Genomic DNA, 19,467 nt, shown 5'->3' with positions numbered 1-19,467 from the left:
GTTAAGTGAGAAGTTTGATTCATTGATACAAAAATGTTTGACCTGTTACCCTGAAGGATACAGCAGGCAGTGTGAAAATATCTGTCCTGAAATTGGCGCTCATGTTATGCCTAAGTCCTGTTTATTATTCAGAGACATTATTTGGATAAAAGCCCTATGCTCTGCATCTCAAGTCCCTATCTGTAAAATACCATAGTCAACGGAGCAATGCTGTAAGTGAAGCTATGCTGTTTTATGCAGTATCATGCCCTGAGGGCACTGATAGACTTTAACAGCCATGAGCAGACTCACCTGGAATCCACACCCAGGAGTTCCATTTCAGCTGGGGTCTCCATAGCCTGTCTGTCCCGTGTTGCAGGGGTGGGGTGCCTTTGTCCATCCCTGCCTCTTGCTGTCCTGATTTACAGTTCATCTTCCTTGGATGGGACTGGAGCCTAGGCTTCAGGCAGCTTGCCTCTGTCCCTGTCTCTGGGTTGGACCTCGGACTTCTGGTAGGTACTTCTGTCTTTCAGACCTGACTCATTACCTTGCTTTGTCTGGGACTGTTAATGTGGACCTGCTTTTTTCACCTCCCTGGCCTTGTAGGTCTTTGTACATTGGCAAGGGTATGCATGGCCCTGGTTCTCCTCTCATGTCCCCTCATAGGTCAGCCACACTCCTTCAGTTTCCTGATGTGTAGGCCTTTATGCAAGGATCACCTTATCTTTGCTGTACCAAAAATTATCCAATGCTTTGGTGTTATCTCCTGGAATTACTATTCTCTGTTATTCTCCATAGAAGGGAAAGCTTAAAGTCTGCTGACTTGCTGGCCTCTATAGTACAAGGGGCCTATCAAATACATTCTTCTTACCCATGTAAAGAAAATGTTTAATAGGTGTCTCAACACAGAAAATCGTCTAGGTACTATGTATAACTTAACATTATAATTTTTCCACATGCCAAGCAACAATATCATCTCTCTCTCCTGCCCCCCTCCCCAGAGGGACTTCCTGAGGACTGAAGTAGAGCTAGAAATCTAGCATGATACGAAGGCTGCTTTATGACACGACTTCTCAACCCCTTTATCCCACTCCATTTAAAAATTAGCTTACGCAGGTATTTCTGTGATTTTTTTTTTTAGGAGCTATGCTGACATATGAAATGCCTGTGCCAAAAGTATGTGGGAGAGTGAAGGTGAGGGCATATTAGTATGCAGGAACTTAATATAACTAGTATACTACTACCTTCCTTTGAAATAAAAAGACATACGTGCAAGCAGGGCCTGCTTTGCCTGTCTGTCTGAACCAGTGATATTCCAGTTTTGTTTGACTTGCCAGAAATTATGCTTTCAATTGGCAGGAAGAAAGAAACAGTATTCTTTTACAAGATTATATAAAAATGATATCTATATAATTTTAAGGAGTAAATTTCCCTCCGTGTCCAAAACAAATATAAGCATTCAAGGCACAGAAACTATGTTCTTCCTTAATCTAAGTTTGAAAGATTTAATAAAATATCCAAATGAGTTAAGAAAGGTGGTGGCTGGGAAGAGAGCTCTCAGAGGAAGGAAATGGAAGTCAGTATCTTCTGAAATATCATTTGCATTTGAGAAGCAATGTAGACAACATTAGGTTTCCCTGAAAGCATCTAAGAGATTGAAATAAAAATGTAGGTCCTCTGAAACAAATAAAGACCACAGAAGCTGACCTATAAAGGTTCTAGTTTTAATTTGAGTAAAACAGGCAGAGCTTCAAACATCAAAAATATCTATAGAGAGTTGCTACTTGAAAAACAGGCACAATGCTTTGTCATGTGGAATTGAACTGAATGTCCCTCTAGAACTCCTAGTTGAATAAATTACATTTCACACTGAGAAAAGGATTGGGAGAGCTTAGGGGAAGAGATATCTTTATGGAAACTATTTTCTGAAAAGACAAAACTAGACATTATCATAGTTTTCTAAGAGTGGGAGGGTTGGAGACATTCCAGCAAAGAAGGAAACATTCATCAGTTATCAGGAAGACTAACCTTTTTCAAATGTTTGAGGAAATATGATCAAGATAAGTTCTTCTCCTTCCCACCAGCCTTGTCTTTTTAGCTAATGGGAAGGCCTCAAGGGGACTATCCCACACAATGGAGAAGACCTCTGGGTCCAAGTACTGTAATGCCCCTAAAAAGTCAAAGTTAAGATAAATGTAATACAGTTTTCTTCTTGCCCATGTGCTTTGGCTTCTGAGACACTGGGGCAGCTTCATTTGAAGACGAGAGTTCAAACAACTTGGATAACATGCTTTTGTGGTCTCTGAAGTGCTGTGGAAACACTGAAAGTATTTCTCTCAGAATAAAATTAAAATAGAGATAACGGAGCTTCTTATGCGCAGGTGATTTTTACTTATAATTCTGTAAGACATATTTTGATTCTGCAACTTGTCACTTGAAATATAACTAAAAAATGCATTCATTATACATGTCTATATGTATCTTTCTGCAAGTGAAAGATTATTCAGTTATTTTATTTAAATGAATTCATTCTAATCCTTGTTACTTTTAAGTTGATTTCTATTCACGGTATCTCTTTTGCAAATAATTTCCCCTTCTTGTGATTTTCAAACATGAATGCATTCATTATGTGTTGATTAATTACTACATTTTTCTGATAGAGCTATTTAGTAAGAAACAACAAAAAAAGACTTCTGAATGTGTACAACTACATCAGTTCTGTGCAGTTCAACAGATGCATTGAAGTAATCTCTGATTTGGGTAGAGGTTATATAAATAAAAGTTTGCTTAAAAGTAAGGAATGTTCTTTGTTGCCAGCCCAAGTCTCCCAGTCCCCAAATTATGTATGATACAAAATATCATAAATAAAACATGTTTTTCTGCTGAATGCAATGTAATTTATTACTAAAGATATTCTCCTCAGAGTGATTCTTGCCTAACTACCTTGTATATATGATCAGTGGATTTACTGAAGTGAGCAGAAATTCACCCTTAATGGGAGTTTAATGAGTGAAAAAAAAAAAAAAAAAAAAAAAAGAACATGGATATGGATTACATCTTAAGTGAAGTTTTGGATTACTAAATTATTCATAGGAGTAGGTAGACTTCTGCAAGCTGAAGAAAAGTGTCAGGTATATCAAAATAAACATTTAGGCTCAGATACTTCAGGCTAAATCAAACATCTCATGAGGACTTTGTGAATTTTAAAAGTCAACAGAATTTTGTTTTATTTTAATCTTTCCTCACTAGTTTTCCCTTCTGATCTTTGAATGATTAGAATTTTTGGGAACAAATCATCATGAAATGAGTGAATAAACAACTTTTAGCTGTGATTTCAGCAATTCCATTATCTGTTAGGACATTTTTATTAGATTATTAAGCCATGCTTTCTCTAAACATTAACCTTAATGACTGTGTTTGAAACCATCATCTGTGCCCTGACTGAGAAGTCACTGAAACCCTCAATGGATGCAATCATTTATCTGTAACCTCAGGAAATAATTTTTTTCAGTGGTTGCTTCCCACCACTAATTATCTTCATTGGGAGGTTGCGCAATATACATCTTGTGTTTACTGTCCCTTTGTTTTCCCTCTTATAACACACCTTTCTAAGCACCTGTCAGTGTGTTTTCCACTATTTTAAGTGTGTCCATCTACCTTGTAGTTCCCTTCTTCCTTGATTTGGGTCTCACGGGGACTCATTTCTGCAGATCATAGAAAAGCTTTGCATAAGTCTAAGAATAAAAACTATAGTCAAACATGCAAATTGTGAACATGTGCCAAGACATCTTGCTCTTTCCTAGAATAAGGAAGAGTTTCCCATGCAGCACAGGAAGATCATTATACAGAAAGAGGAGGGATCTGTTGACAGAAACTATACTGAGAGTGTCATCAAACATGCCTTATTCCTTTTCACTTCCAGTCTCTTCTCTTGCATATGACTGTCTGTTTAGGATTGCACTTTCAAACAAATATTGGGTACTTGTATCTAAGAAGACAAGCAAATATGCAAAGAAAATTCTGCCTAAGTGAACACTCCTATTCAAAATTCTGTGGCTAGATGAATGGGTAAGTGACAACAGTGATGAATAAATAATGCCTGGGACTGCCAAAACACAGCATTAGAAAGTATAAACAAAGCAGTACTGAAAACAGATGGAATCATTTTAAGTTATATCCCTTTTCAGTCAAGAGATGCTAATGAGGCAACTTCACTTTGTACTATGACCCTGACGCATTGTGTGCTAACACCAGTGAGGAGCTGGACTGGCATGGGGTCTGAGTGCCAGCACGCAGCTGCCTTTCCACAGGAGTAAGTAATTATAACCCAAAATGCAAAAAGCATGAATTTTCCTGCTGAATAATGATAGAAGTTAATCGTGATAGGCAACAGAGCTATGTAATTCCAGTAATTAGGTATTTGTGAGTGTTTGTACTGGATTCATTGCTGAAAACTAAAACATGGGGATTTGATTGGGGGTTGGAAGGGAAGGGAAAGGGCTGCTGAAATGAAGGAAAAGCTGGTGAGATTTAACAGGCACAGGAACAGCTCTATCAAATCAGCCCCATTGCCTGTTTACTTTGACGATAGCCAAAACTCAGTGGGTATAGGAGACAGGTGCAGTCTGTTCAGCAATTGGCAGTGATACCGCAACTTTTTCCTAAGGAGAAAGGAGTTTCAATTTCCAACTTTTTAAACAAATCTTAAATATAATAAAGTTATGCTTGAAATAAAGCTGCAGATTTGAAAATCGTGTAAATTTGGGAAGCTCTGGTCAAAATACCCAAAATATAATGATGTGTCTGAACAAACAAACAAAAAAGAAGTATCTACTTGTCTGGATATGTGGATTTGAATACTGTTTCTAGAAACAAATTATAAGGCAAATAACATTCCTGGATGACAATTACTTACTCTTAAAGTTTACAGGGGAATTTTTTAGTAGTGGGTCTCAATTTTCCCGTGGCTATTTCCCTTTAGAGGTAACTGCTTCCTGCTGAGTTGTTTGGCTGTTTTGCTCTGAAGCTTTATTCTTGTTCCACTGATGACTTCAACAAAATAATTTGTATTAAAAAAAAAAAAAAGTATTATGTAGAAGTGATGTACCCAGACTATGCTGATGACAGATGAAATACCTTCCCACAGTGCTGTGTAAAGTCACTTTTCACCCACATTCTCCTTCCAGACATTGTGAAAGCTACTTCTGGCCTTTGATCCTGCTCTGGGAGATTCAGGTGTGACCTGGGTATAATTATGGCCTTTGCAGTCGGCACTGGTGGGATATATGCCGGGACACACCTGCAAGCTGGAATGTGTCTCACCTGTTGAAATGAGTGTTTTATAGTTACGTGAAAGGCAAAGGAGATATATAACTCCAGAAAGTAAGATTATTTTAAAGAGTAGCCAACAGAATCTAAGTTCATGATTTCTCAGGCAGTTGGGAAATCAAAACGTAAAACAGAAGTGCTTGTAAATGCAAAGCATGACACTCCCTGCTTTCCCTTCCACTTTTTGTATGCCACACCTCCAATATTCTTAGTTACCTTACAAGGGTGGTTGTAATGCAAAATGTTTGCATACATATATATTTTTGAAGTATATTTACCTTATAATCATTTTCTAGTGCTCTTATTGTTGTTGATAAATGAAGAATTGACACTGATTCCTTGAATGCACTGAAGCAAGCAGCCTAATATTTTTTTTTCTGTGACTAGATATATTTGCTGAAAGGAGTTTAATGACATAGTATTAGTGTGGCTTTATGCTGACATTTCTTAGGTTGCCTGTTACCTAGTTGATTGGACCAACTTCCTGAATGACTTCTATTATTCTAGATAATTTCCTAATAAAATATGATCATGTATTTTTCCTTGTCCTACAGAGGAGAAAATCATGTTTATTTTTGTTCATTTCATAGAGATTTTAAAATCAAAACCATATCATAATCCAATTTCCCATCCTTCCCTATCCCTAATTCACTTCTGTGTAGTGATTTGGAGAATGCTAGCATGCTTGTATTTTCTCAACAAGGAGACTGTATTACGAAATATATTTTATTTGTTGACCAATAGTAGGGGCTTCAAGAGATTGTAAAAGAGTCATATGCCATGCTCATCACCACATCTGGTAGGTTTTCTCAATTGTTGTTGCAATTTTGTTGAATTAGGTGGCCCAATGGGTTTCCATCAGCAAGAAGATGCTAATAGTCATATAAGTCAAGCAATTGCTAAGTTTCCTGGGGATAGTCCAACCACAGGGAATAGTCCTAATTTAAAAAGCTCTAACTGCCACTATATAAATATATATATATATTTATTTATTTTTTTCTTAAACCTTTCCAACTTTGGATAGCAAATGTAATAATAAATTCTATTCCCTGTTGTTCCTGTTCAGGGACTGTGCCTAATCTTGGAATTACTGGCATCTGTACATCATTTCAGTTGTAAATTACAGCTGGGATATACTAACCCCAGAGTGTCAGTAAAAACTTTCTGAAATGTTGGAAGCATCTTTGCACTTCATAGTTGATTTATAGTAATTAGTTTAGTCTTCATTTTCTTTTGATAGTTTGTGTAAAATGTGTGCTAATTTCTCAGCACTAGAGTTGATAGACCATTTTTCTTTTGAGAAAACATTTTGGTGAAAATTAGATTTCAACTAAACCTTATTTTATGTTAATTACCTTCCCATGTTGACAATTTCCTCTCCTTCTTTCCCTCCTTCTTCACCCTCTTCATAATTAGTGGAGGAATACAGGAAACCTGAAATATAAATCTTCATTAAACTTTTCCATGCAGACCATGTAATTTCCTGAACAGTTCAAAAATAATTTAAAACTCAAGATTGTTAACAATTTAATAACCATTATTAAAAAGATAATAATATTAATGGTTAAAATTTGTGGCTTCATTTTAGATATCTTCTGCCCAGTCCGCTAATGCATTCTGTAATTGCCTAAAAAGTGACTTCATATAAAAAATAAAAAGGTGTAAATTGGATCAAAATTTGTGCTACTTACCTCCATCACCTGTAAATATGGTTAGAGTAACTATACATCTGTTCAGAGCTACTCTCCTCAAAAACAATAATGAATGACTGTCATTAGAAGCTAGAAATCAACTTTATTTCTCAAAATAGATGGCTTCTAGGTTGTATGTCTGTGTCATGGCTGTCCAAGGAACAGAAAAGTTAGAGCTTTAGTTAGAGAAAGACTAACATTTTAGATAGTGCTATGATATTTATACACAGCAGTAATTTGGCCTTTGATTGACACATTTTATATTGTTCGGTTGGTTTGTTTAATAGCAGTTATGGATATCTTTTTTTTCACTGTCAGAGACACATTTCATATTTCTATGCTTTTAACTAGGAGCAGGACAAAACAGTTGAGCCATGGAAAAGATGAATGCAAATTTCATTGGCTTCATTAAGAATATCACATGCTTAACTGTGACATCCTAATGAAATTTGGAAAAGCTTTTCCAAATTGCTTTCCTCCTTACCTCAATTTTGGAAGTTTGGAAGACCTATGAAACTTCTTAACAAATGTTGTTTTATAAGTGTGGACTAATATCTGGAGGATAACACTCAGGGGAAATAAAACCCAGGAGCTATTTTTAGGGGAATATCCTTATTCTGTCTTTATGCAAAAAAGATATATCAAATCCGTACATCACTAAGTCTCTCTGAAATCCGTAGAATACATTCGTGTAAAATGCAAAGAATATCCCTTACTGCCATGTGGAAGTTTTATGAATGCTAGGCAAGGGAAAAGAGTTTAAAATATGCTTAATCTGAGAGATGATCCTCACAATGGTCTTTGAGAACCTCACACAAATTAAGATTCAACTTGTGTTTTCCCTTAAAGGAACCATGAAAGAACTCAAAATACAGTTAAAGTGGCAGAGTTTGATAACTTAGCAGGATAATTCTGCTTGTATTTAGAAGAAAGCAAATGTACAACTTTTTCAACTTCTTGAAGCAGAAATAAAATTCCTAAATTTATTCACAACGTCCAAATACTAAGAAACTTCAATGAAAATTATGCTAATCAATAAGTAAACAAATAACACCAACAGCAAAATCACACACGCGTCCTTATCAGTATACGGTAATGCCAACTCTGGTCACGGTGTGGTAATAAATTCACTGCCTTATTCAGCCTAATAAACTGTCTAAATCAGAAATATAGGTAATGTAAGCAATCAGCATGGTTTATTTTGTGTTGTGAAATGTCTAAATTTCCTTGGCACTCCATTTTTGCTGAGGGCACAGTTTACTTTTACTGAAATTGCATCTGTAATGAGTTTCCATATACAATCTAGAAAGTCATATCTAAACGTGTATGTATGTGTGTGTGTATAGAGAGCCATGTATGCAGATACATATACATACGGGTATATAAATATGTTTTGTGTGATAAATAGTAAGCCTGCCCATATATATTCAAATTTTCATGGCATATCTAATTTTTTGTTTTACACTGGAAAAATACACTTTACACTGAAAAATATCTCTTTTGCATAAAATATTAAGATACAAAATGGCAACAGTGGCCATGTGTCTGAAATGCTTGCTTTACTTCAGGTAGCCAAGAGGGATATCTTTCCTCACTGTTTTCCCCATCATTTCATTTTTCAAAACTGATTCTGCAAATAGTTACTGTTAATATCTGAAGTGTTATAATGTGAAAATACAGATTTATATTGCTGTTGTGTGTAAGCTCATTTTTAATATTGCCCTTAACATGAATTCATGTGTGGATAATTTTAGTCAGCTACTTATCAAATAAGAAAAATAATAAATAATGTTATAATATCATATTTTAATGTAATTATTATAAAGCTGTAATAATGTATTTTAATTTTAAGTGTTGCCCAGAGAATGACAAAAGCAGGTTGTAAATGTAGCCAGGTTATATATGATCTGGTGCTGCAGTCCGTAAGAGTTTGACGAAGGCATGATGTAGTACTTTTTTTGAACTATTTTCCTAATGGATATATTTGCTCTGAATAAGGCAGTTTTTCCTTCATGTTAAATATTTTCAGAATCATAACTCTTATCTAAATTTAGGAAAGAAAAAACAAAACAAAACAAAACAAAAAAAACAGCACACATACACTTGAATACCAAATAAAAATTCCTTCCCTTTCTTTAGTAAATTAAGGATTATAAGTAGTCTGATGAAATAATCTTTTGGGGATGTACATGTATGCTCTAAATGTTGTGTTTAGAAGCCTTTTTTTCATGACAAATGCAGGAGAAATTGATGTTTTATTGAGTTATAAAGATATTACATACATGTTTTTCTGGAAGAGAAGTAACAGATTTTATATCTTCAGCTGACTTATTTTAATTTTGAACATTCCTTTGCAGGCATTGCTCAAGAGTAGATATTCATATGGAACAAGTAACTGTACCAGTGACCACGTATGTAGGATGTGTACTTTTGTGTTACTGCTGTTTAGTGTCACAAGCTGACTCAGTAATATTTCATGATGTGCTGTGATGTGAGACTTATTTTTACATTCTGGATAGATTTTTATGTCTTTGGAAGAAAATCTTTCTAGTACACGCATTCTGCATGTGATCAAAATGAGGTACAAATATATATTCAGATCCTCCTGAATACTTAATGAACACATTATAAGTCAAAATAGCAAAAGGGGCTACAGAAGACTATTATGCCAACCTTCTCTATCCTGATCAATATTTCAAATTACCCGTGGATTCATTCTCTGAACTATTTTACAAAGTATCTTGTTTTGAAGTGGGCTGACGGTGACTTTGTTAATTTAATCTTGAAAGACAACTTTCACTCTGGAAGTAAACTTCAGTTTGTTGGTTTATTCAGGGTAAAGTCTTCCACCAGCCGAGGCAGAGCTTCCCACTTTAGGGTGTGTTTTTTGTTTTGTTTTGTTTTGTTTTGTTTTGTTTTGTTTTGTTTTGGTGGTGTTTGCAAGGTGTTTTATTTTCTCTTCCTCTCTCACTCTTTTTTTTTTTTTTAATTATTATTACTGTTAATAATAATTTTCTTTGGTAGTGAGACCAAAGAAAGAGACAAAAGGAAATAGGGGTGAAAAAAAAGAACCTTGTCAAGTTCTGCATATTCTCTCCTGATACTGGCATCAGCTGTGGAGGTACTGCTAGATTTCCATTAAGCACTCTCTGAAGTAAACTAACTTTTAAAATTAGAAACATTTGACTCCATATTTATTTTTTTCCTATACAACAAACATATCTATTATATTAACTTTATCTTTCCAAAGTTCATGTTCTGAAGAACTGAGTGAAGATATTAACACGTTTTTTTTGTGGAAGAAGAAAGTCTGGGTAAACAGGGTGGATGAAATCTGTCTTTGAAAATTATTTTCTCTACACGTTTAAAATTACATATAGGTGCTCATCATAAAGGGAGGCAGCAGTATCTTTCTCATGAAAGATAACAAGGCTTAGTTGCTGACATGGCAGAATGCATCTCTTAGACATTTGCACATCTTGGCTGAATCTCCTTCAGTAAAGGTAGCAGTGATGTGGACTATCCCTGTCCCTAGGGCCCCTCTTGATGCAAGCATAAATTCTAGCCTTGATTTCAAGCACTGTACTGCAAGAGCAGCCTGCCAACACTCCTATGTGCTCTGCTCCCTTACAGTTGTATCTGATATCATTTACCAGCTAAAATAACATCAGCTTCAAGTAGTCAGGAGAGGAGAGGAGAAGAGAGGAGAGGAGAGGGAAATTGTTACTTGACATGAAAATTGTAGGCTGGCTTCTTGCTAGCTTTTGTTAACAGAGCCAAGCTCAGCATTGTAGGCTTTCTTCCACGGTCAAGGGAGAGAGAGAGGTTTCCCCAGAGGGAGATTCAGAGCAGCAGTCTGATTTAGTCACTAAATTGCTGCCTCAAGGAACACATCTCTCCCTCCCCAAGCTTGTTGGAGAGATCACAGGAGATTAATCTCACCAGAATAAAGTTGCCCTTTGCGACTATCTCGTGACATGGCATCAGTGAGATGCAATTTTTTTATTCTTGACATGCAACACATCAAAGCCACGTAAAGCTCAGAACACCATTCTTGGTTCCTGACTGTCTGTCTGGCTGCATTTGTGTGACAACAGGCGTGTACATTAACATGCTGGGTCCGTGTTTTATGAATGTCCCAAATCTGGGTTTAATAATATTTGCTTGGGCACTGAGAAAGTCTGGGAATTTGATCTTGGCATGTATTTGGAGCCAAAAGTGGATAGCAGCAAATGGGTATATGAAGGACCTGGCTGAAATTCATGCCCGTTATCCCAAACATCATTCTGAATGTTCTCAGAGACTTTCAGACTCCTGATAAACTCAGTTGTGCCAGTATATCTGAACCTAATGTGCTGGACCTGTCAGAAGCAAGTCCCAGTCAGCATATTAATTCAGTAACTTTACAATTATGATTCTTTAAAATATTTTTCTCTTTGTATTATAGATTTTTGTGATCTAAACTTGGAATTAACACCTACAGCAATATCATTCTTAACAGCCTGTCTCCCATTATGCATATGTGCAAGTATGCCTAGGAATATAAATGAATTACTGTTAGAGTTTCTGGAGGGATATATAACTACCAACATGCAGTAAAATATTTTTGCTAACTGAGAAATGGTGTGCTTCAGCAAAGTGTCTTCTGTTGTTCTGTAAGAAAATATAACAGCAATATCCAGGGTATGGGTGTCTGTTACCGTTTTGTTTGCTCAAGTCCTACGTTGCACTGGCCTTCTACCCAGTTATCTTTTCAAATTTTTCCTTTATCTGTTATACTACAAATAAAGGTGATGATCGCATGGTCATAGATATCTAATTCAGCTTGCTAAACTACCACTTTACCTACTTTGACTTTATTATTATTATTATTATTATTGTTATTGTTATTATTAACTACCCAATTCCGATCCATCACTGCTGGATGTTTCCTGCTTTGCTGATAACTATTTTCCCACTTTTGGAACTGAAATACTTTTTTTCTTTTTTTTTTTCTTTTTTTTTTTTTTCTTTTATCAGATATGTTTAGACAGTGTCAGCTATTGAATGAAACTTGTTTGGTTCAAAATTTCATGATGAATTTCAAATGGTCGAGATTAATTTGCAAGATTGTCTTCAGACATCTCAGATAGACTTGGGCAATTTTTTATTATGTTTTTGCTGGCTACAGTATGAAATCAAAACCACCTCGCAATTCACAGTTTTGTTTGTCTTTAGGCTTAAATTCAGTGCACAGTCAGGAAAGAATGAACTCTCCATTCCAGAGAATCACTCACCTCTTTTGTATCTGTATAATACTGGAGTACAGTTCTTTTTAGCAAAACCACTGAAGATGTTCATTTCATCCTACATGGGGCTCCATTTTAAATTAATTATTTTATCATTATTGTGGCATTGTATTGTCAAAATACTCTATTGAAATATGAATGGACATTGTATTAAGCCTTCTGGAAGAAAAACACAATCTTGCTACCATCATAAATGCAGCAGTCTAATGCATCTGAATGAAGGGAAAGGGAAAGGGAAAAAAAGGGGGAGAATGCAGGGAAGGAAAAAAAGGAAAATGGTGAAACTAAAATGCCTAAGTCCTGTTCTAATATAATCTCAGGTACTCCTTATGGAATCAGCCTTTATTGAGCAACTTCATGTTAGATTCACTTCTCCTAAGAGCAAAATAATTTTGTTTGATTCAGTGTTTAGGTGTGTAAAGCAGACTTCATTCAAACTGAATTGTTTCTATTTTTTTCTTTAACTCAAAATGCAAGGTGATTTTTTTTTTCTTAATAGAAAAAACATGACTTTTTTCCATGATATATTTAATTTTCACTTTCTTAAAAAAACACTTTACATGAAAATTCCACATGCTCTAGTATTGATGATGTTCTTGTGTCTTGCATCAGCACAGTAATGTTCAAAAACTCTGGAAAGAAAATGTACATCTAATACTTCCATATTCTGTTCTGTTTTTTCAGAAAGATTTTTTGTTTGTAAAATCTGAGAGACAAAAATGAGGTCTCTGTTTGAGGCTTTTAAATGTACAGATTCTTGACAAGCTTTATCGTTATATTTTAGTTAATACAAAGATTCATGATAAGATAGAGGGGGGAAAAAGATGCAAAAATGAGTGCTTGAGCTCAGACTATGTCAGTAAACACACTGTGGGTGAAATCCTGTTGCTTTTAATAAAACAACATTTTCTGGTCTGCATTTCAGATCTCTAGAATAGCTCTATAGCCAGTGCCCATCTTTTGATGCTGAAGATAAGGTTTAGAGTTTTTTTCTTTAGATCTAAGAAATTACCTCTTGGCTGAAGTGTCTTACATTATGGCTATGGAAAGAAAAGAAAATTCATGGAGTAGTGGTCCTTTTGGTCTCAGTCTTCTGACATATGCTGCGTTCTTTTTGTGTGGATCTTATATTTTACTTTTTCCCTGCGTTAAGTTGTCTGATATTGTATGTCTGATACAATCTGATATATGATCTAGATATTTTTTTCTACATGGCTTCGTGGTTTTGAAAGTGCTCATAAACTATCAAATAGACTGCGTTTCACCCATACTTAATTTAATTAAGTACCAATACTTAAATGCTGTTGTGAATGGATCTATACAGTAGTGATAACTTTAACTTGAGTGCTTGTCAGCATGAAGCTTTTCAACATATTTAGCAAACTCAAAGTATACATGGAGAAAATACAAATGAAAAAATAAAGTTACAAAGAATACCATACCAATGCAGACATTAGTTAGACTACAATTAACAGATGTCAAATGGGAATTTATACTTCATAAAAAATCAAAAAGATTTACAAGAGTAAAAACTGCAAATTGTCAGACAATGACTAAGCTTTATCAAAAAATATATTTTTTTCATTGAAAGAATATCAAACATAAGACAAGAAAACCCACCATACACTAGTAATATTAATAATATTTAGTAAAGACAGTAATTAACTAAATTATTGGAATACCTTATAAAGAATAAAGCATGCAACTTCCATGTGATGGTCATCAAACATTAGTGAGCAAAACAATGTCTTATGTGGTGATTTTATTTTGTACTGTATTTATAAATGAGGAATTGTTCTTTGACTTAAACTCAAATTCTTCTGTTTCAGTCTCCTATTAGTGTAGCTTTTACTTGAGGGAACAACATATTCCAAATGAATCCCTTTTGTCTCTCTTTAGCTTGATTACAGCAACAGATTTCTGTCTTCTCTGGTTGTCCTCTACACACTTCAGCACTCCAAAATCCATTTGTGTTCCTCCTTCCCAGGTTATCAAGATGAGCAAGACTTTCCTGAAGTTGCAGGATGAATGGGGATAGCCTGACTCCAAAACTTACTTGGGCATGAAAGTTTGTTTAGCTACCAATGAGATGAAAGGTGGGTGGAGAACCCATGTTCTAAAATCAAGAAAAAATACTAAAGAAATTGGAAGCAGTTTTTAAGGGAAAAAACATTACTCTCTCTCTTAGTGTGAAGTATTGCTCATTAGAAGAGGTGCAACTGAAATTTTAGATATGTCCTGGAATATTCAAAGTTAACTAAAACATTTTGTGATTTTTTTTTTTTTTTTTTTTTTTTTTTTTTTTTTTGTGATTTTGTGAAATTTGGCAAATCTGGCTCAGGTTCTGAGTTTGTAACAGTCCAGGCTCTAGATCGCTTGGTTCTGTGTACTTTCCACAGAGCATGTATGAGTATGTTCAGTGACGTAATAATGTAATGCAGTGCATTAGATGTAAGCATCAGTCCAGCAGCTCAGCAACTCACCTGCTATCTGGGGGACCATGGGAGCATTGCTGCTGCCTGCCTGTCTGTTGCTCCTATTGTTGGCTGTGCTTCCACCAGGCTGTTGTGTACAGACAGGAGTCACAGTTACAACCCAACTCCATACAAGAAATTATAGTCACCATACAAGAAATTCATCTGGATAACTACTCTGTTCCCCACAGAGGCACCAGGTAAGAGATAAAATATATTACATCTTCTAATTGACTGTTCACTATGTTTGTTGCTCAGAAATTGAAAATCACCCAAATCCTGGGACCTTGAAAATCACCCAAATCCTAGAGAACCAACTGCTAGTAAGGTAAAACTGCCTGCCTGCAAAACTGAAACAAAGATCAAATCAAATAGTGGCAGTTGTCTATGTCTTACTGAAATCTTCTGTAGAGGTGACAAACTTATAATGAAGCAAGCTTAAGGAAGAATATCTATGCAATTATCAGGTGTTTAAGTAAGGGCAGACTATCCCCCAAGTTTGTTTCAAAAATGATTGTTCAAGCACTGGTAATTAAGAGAAAAAAGTTATTTCTGAGAGAAATAACTTTAGTCCATGGTGCATCTCTGTTCTCTTATTTCACAGAAGTTTTATCTTAATCTATCGTTCAGTCTTTTCTCACCCTTGATCACAAAGCAAGGAAATGACCTTTGTTTGTTTTCTACCTCCCTGAAACTATTAGTTTTGCTTTTCTGTATTGAAAGCAAACAAACAAACAAGCAAACAATAGATTCCTCCAGCAGATCTAGCCCACCACAATTACTAACAACAGTAGAGATAAATACATTGTTGCAGATTTGTTTAACCAAGCCTGTAAAGCCATAAAAAACAAACAAACAAACAAACAAAAAAAAAAAAACCAACCTTGTTTAAGATATTGCCCCTCTCACCGATATCTTTATCTGCCTTCAGATGGAGAGGCCTTGCCCTTCTGGGCATTGCTGCCTTGCTGGTGGACCAGCAGTTCAGATGTTGACCACATCAGCTGCCATCAGTGAATGGCTTAAATTGAGCGGAGTGAGTCATCTACCTCTTGGCTGAGCAAAGGATGAATAATCTGGTAGAGCCACAACTGACATCAGCTACGATGCCATCCTCAAAGCCATCCTTTAAATGCGTGGAGTGGGAAGTATGTATGAGAAGTGAAGGCTACACAAGACAAGTATATCTTGTTGTGGAGTCTCAGGACACAGCTCCAGTACTGGATGTCCCACAGGCAAAGTCCAAGGCTCCCTGTCATTGGGATGGAAAGGTCTTTCTCTGTCCAAAGACCAGAGAGTTATATGCCACAGAACTTGCATGGTAATTAATCACTTAGTGACATTTCAACATGTGAGAAAAAAAGGAAAAAAAAAAAAAAACAAAAAAAACTGTCTCTTTCACATTAGAGTGAAAAACTGTGAAGTCTGTCAGTAAATATTCTGATCAGACATTAATTTCATAGCAGTCTCATTTTGATGCCTGACACTGCTGTGTCATCTGGTCTTTCTCATTCATTCTGTGCATTTGTTATTTTAATCTTAAAAGGTCTCTTTGTGCAATTCAGTTGAGAGATTTCTGTTTTCAATAATATATTTGCCATAATGCTTTCCTTCCTCCTTCAGACCTCTCTGAAATCAAGCACTGCAGTCCACTGACATGTTGACAGTTTTGCATGAATTTATGAAAAAGGAGTTGGAATTGGCTGACAAAGATTTGTTTATTATTATTAAACCCACTGTGCATCTAAGTTGCTCTTCTGAAAAGAAAATTAAGAGAAGGGGGAACTGAAAAAAGTGTTTGAAATGTACGATTAAGAATATATTCTGTTACTCAATTTACAATATATAATTTTAAGAATTAAGGCTGCTGCCTTGAGGCAGAAATTCTTGCTCTAAATTGTAAGCAGGACTACCTTAATTGTATTGTTTAATATGCTGAGAGGAAGTGAAAATGGATGTTCCAACACAGGGAAAAATGTAAGTACAGAGTTGGTTGTTTAATTGAGTTCCTTTTGCTTAAGAAGAAAAACAAAACAAAACATCTTGGTAACAAAACAAAAAGATATCAAATATAAACATATCTGCTGGATATTTTCTTATATACTTGTTCTGGTAAAAGGTTAAAATGCGTAAGTGTAAGTGATCCAAGCATCACAGAAGTGACACCTCATCTTTTTGAAATGACACACCGTGGAATGTGCTAAGTTAGTGTATCACGTAAGGCTTGTACTCCCTTCATTTGCATGTGCTCCTATTTCACATTCATATTTCCTTTAACATTTCAGCCTTGCCTGTCCATTCAGTATTTGGCTTTGCACTTGCCTGGTCTGTGGTAACAACCCCAGGCCCAGCTTCCTACAGCAGAGGCCTGGCACTCACCAAGCAAGGACTGCATGGCACATGCCAGCTCAAACACCACACTTCCTTTTTCTGTTTTCCTGCCCAGAGAGGCCAGCCAACCAAAGATGAAATTCCTCCATTCCTGGAACATCTGGCTTAGCCTTTCAGTACTCATAATTATCCTCCCATTTCCAGCTCTCTGCAGGTGCAGGGAAGTGCAGTGCAGGTTCTTCGAGAACACAGCTCTGCAGTGGCTAAGTTCACCTACAAATCTTGGGTAAATGCATTCCATATGATTTAACATACACTCATGCTTTTATAATTTTTACTAAGAAAGGACCTCAATGATAAATTGTCAGTTGGAATAATATTACACTATAAGGTTATGAAGCCTAGAGCAAAATCTCCAATTCCTAATAAGTGTAGAACTTCGTATTGCAATTAAAATCTTCATTTCAGCATCTTATGCTGCCATATCACTTATGCCTTTGCCATTTACCTCTATATCACTCTTCATTCACTTTTTATCCCTTCTCTCAACACAGGCTTTAATTTCTCTGTTGCTTTTTATCTTCATTCACTGTTCTTTACTCATCAGTTGACCACTTGCTGACTTCATTTCTCACAGTAACCCCAGGAAAATCTTCCTATGCATTCCCTGGCAGTGAGATGTTGTTGTAGTCCACATAGTCAATTAGAGGGGCTCTGACCTGTGAATGTCGTCACAGCCATGACCTGTTCCTTGTTTGGCTCATCACGGCTTGCCTAAGCAGATGGTGAGTAATGGCATGCAACGCCTACTTATTTTCCTGTGCCTCTCTCCATATGGTTCCTGTATTAGACCTGGAAACAAACTGAAGGAGGTAGTGTGAATAGGAAATTAATTTAATTAAGCTCCATAAAGTTGCTGCTAAAAATACTTGTGTTCTTGTACTTGCTCAAGTGGCAGCACATATCTGAGAAAGAAATATGCAGCTCTCTTGATGTTAGCAGAGTTACACCTACCTGTACTATATCTAAATCTTACTGTGTGGTGTGTAAGTATGTAAGCCACTTGAGCACACCTATAAGTTTCTCATTTTCCCACTAAAATCATCTCATGACAAGTGTGAGATCTTACAGTAGTAATATAATATCTGTAAATGTTCTGACACTACGCATAAGTACACAGTCTTAGAAATGGATACTGTCACTTGCTCTTCTTGTTGGTGGTAAATAATATTTATACATATGAAACAACCTGAAATTAAAATGAATGTGTTTAGATCATCTCTAGATTCAGGTATATCCTTTTTGTGGTTAAAAGGGACTGATTAAAAATGTCAAAATTTCAGGATTTAGAATAACATTCTCAAAAGGAGCCTCTAAAGGTTTAGGAGTCTGTCACTACAAGCTATAGCTTTCAGTGAGACTTAAGTTCCTAAGTACCCAAAGGCCAGAATTACTGTACAGATAGTTCTGATATATTAATTTCTCAGTTAGTCACTTGGGACCAAATCCCCAAGATGGAACTACAACATGAGGGATGCACAAAGCCTAAGAGACAACAAATAAGAAAGTATGATCCCACAGCAGCCCAGTAAAGAGGCAATAATCCTGGGAGCAGGGAAAAGGGACAGCCCATATTGGGTTCCTGTCCTTTCTTTGGGGTTTGCTTATGGATTTCACATTGAAAATTCATAGAATAAAAGATATAATCAAACTTGGAAGAAGAAACAAGATGTTCTTCTTCCAGGAAGAATGAAGGAAGGGAAGGCCTGGGTTTAATTTCTTGATCTCAGATCTCTCTTGTACCTTCATACACCCCACTGTAACCACCAGCCTGTAGAAATAGCTGGGAAGCAAGCCATTCACCCCACTCATGCCCCAGCCTGAAGAGGGTTTACAAGAAATAAGGGTTCTTTGGTTTTAAAAAACAGCATGACTCACCTATAAAATACTGACGTACATGTATACTACATACCACTGTTTTTTTTTCCTTGAATTGTTGATGTGTAGCTAGAAGTTATTTTCCAAAGCAAGAGAAAGCAAAAGGCAACTGTGCCCCTTGAGGAGGGGTTCACACCACCCTGAACCACAGACGACTCTTAAGCAGGCCAAGGATGGTTTCTAGGAGCATCTCAGTTGTGTGTTTGGCCCTGTTGCTATGAATTAGTATAGTGCATCATGGAGTAATCTGAATTTCTGTTTGTGGGAGAGGGTCTGGAAGCTCAGGCTTTTGAGGGTGATATTATTTCATTGCTTCTTTAACCCAGTGGTGTGGCTAATCTAGTCTAACCCAGCAATAGACTGGTGGGATTCCTAAAGAGACATAATCAGCTCTTGCAGAGAGCTCCTGCTTTGCTTGGCTTCCTGGCATGTACATGT

The 19,467-nt window shown here is 36.2% G+C and overlaps 2 long non-coding RNA genes across 2 annotated transcripts; both read left to right on the top strand.

Annotated features, from left to right (window-relative positions):
* Positions 1-380: 380 nt before the first annotated feature.
* On the top strand, positions 381-2,150 carry LOC311422300. The gene is made up of 3 exons (XR_014685255.1): positions 381-491; positions 1,121-1,173; positions 2,064-2,150. It is a non-coding gene; the product is annotated as an uncharacterized lncRNA (long non-coding RNA).
* A 2,081-nt stretch (positions 2,151-4,231) lies between these two features.
* Positions 4,232-16,111, top strand: LOC311422296. Its single transcript, XR_014685254.1, has 3 exons — positions 4,232-4,291; positions 14,274-14,960; positions 15,692-16,111. It is a non-coding gene; the product is annotated as an uncharacterized lncRNA (long non-coding RNA).
* The last annotated feature ends 3,356 nt before the right edge of the window (positions 16,112-19,467 follow it).

This window comes from Aythya ferina, assembly GCF_964211825.1.
Source record: "Aythya ferina genome assembly, chromosome: 1".
In the NCBI taxonomy this organism is placed as follows: domain Eukaryota; kingdom Metazoa; phylum Chordata; class Aves; order Anseriformes; family Anatidae; genus Aythya; species Aythya ferina.
The sequence above is the reverse complement of the archived record's forward strand: the minus strand, read 5'-3'. Positions and strand labels throughout refer to the sequence as shown.